Here is a 1,264-nt window from a genome sequence, read left to right on the forward strand (position 1 = left end):
CGGCCCGGGGAGGCTGTCCCCGGCTCCCCCTGCCGCCACGCTTCTGGGGTCGACCAGATGGCCCCGGGAGCTCCGGGCCTGGTGGCGATGGGGTCGTGCTTGGGGTCTGGTGGCCGTGGCCGTGATCCAGGGGTTCCCCTGGTGATCCGTGGGTGGGCCCCGTCTCCGGGCGCGGCGATTCTTGCCCCCGAATGGGTGGTTTTGTGCCGCCAGATAAGTGCTGACACGCTCTGCTCGGGTGACAGTCGCCCGAGAGCTTCCGGGTGCCTGGATGCGTGTGCGGGGAGGGCTCCGGGCTCTGGCCGAGAACCGGACGCCCGTTTCCACCCCCGCCGCTTGAGCCGCCCGCTGGGGCCTGCGCGCCGGCTCTTGTGCGTTCCAGGCGCCCCCACGACCGTGGTGCCACCTCCGGTCTCTGGTACCCGAGGGCGGCGGGGTTAGGGGCGCGGGGTCCTCTACCACGTGCACTCCCTGCCGCCGGCACCCGGGTGCGGTCGCGACTTACCCCATCCCACCGGCTCCGTGCCAGTGCGTGTCAGGCGTTCTCGTCCTGGGGTCGTCGCCCGCGCTTGCTGGAGGAGGAGAGGGGTCGGTGAGGCTGAAGCAGGCTCCTCCGCTCGCTGTCCTCGCCGGCCTTCCCTTGCTCGGGGGTCCCTCGCGTTATGCTGCCGACCGATGTGGTGATGCTGTGCTCTCCCGGGCCGGGCCTAAGCCGTGCCAGACGAGGGACGGACGTTCATGGCGAACGGGACCGCTCTTCTCGCTCTGCCCGCGGGTCCCCTCGCCCGTTCTCCCCCGCTGCGAGTGGCGTGTGGGAGGCGGCAGGGGTGCGGAATCCGGCCCGACCTCGCTCCCCCGCCCCGTGCCTCGTGGCGTGGGCGGTGTCGGGGTCTCCGTGACGCGGCGGATGCTCTGCCTGTGCCTCTTGGCTGTGTCTCGCGGGCGGCCGTCCCCGCGGTGGGGCGGGCCGTGTTGCCGCCGCGCCGCGCGCCTTCCCGGGCGCGTGAGCGCGTTCCCCAGGCCGTTGGCGGTGCCCCTGGAGCGTTCCAGGTCGTCCCTCAGGCGCCCGAGGCCGAGTGGCGGTGTCGTTCCCTGTTCCCGTCGGCCTCCTCAGGTAACCACTGCGCTGGTGTGTCTGAGGAGCGGGGGGGTCGAGTCGGTAAGGGAGGCGTGCCCCTCGTCCCCCTCGGGGGGGACGGGTGCCTCGTCGCCCCCCACGGCGTGCCGTGTGGGGGCGGGCAGGCTCGGGCGCGTGCCCGCGCGT

This window comes from Equus asinus, unplaced genomic scaffold (genome assembly GCF_041296235.1).
Source record: "Equus asinus isolate D_3611 breed Donkey unplaced genomic scaffold, EquAss-T2T_v2 contig_357, whole genome shotgun sequence".
NCBI lineage: Eukaryota > Metazoa > Chordata > Mammalia > Perissodactyla > Equidae > Equus > Equus asinus.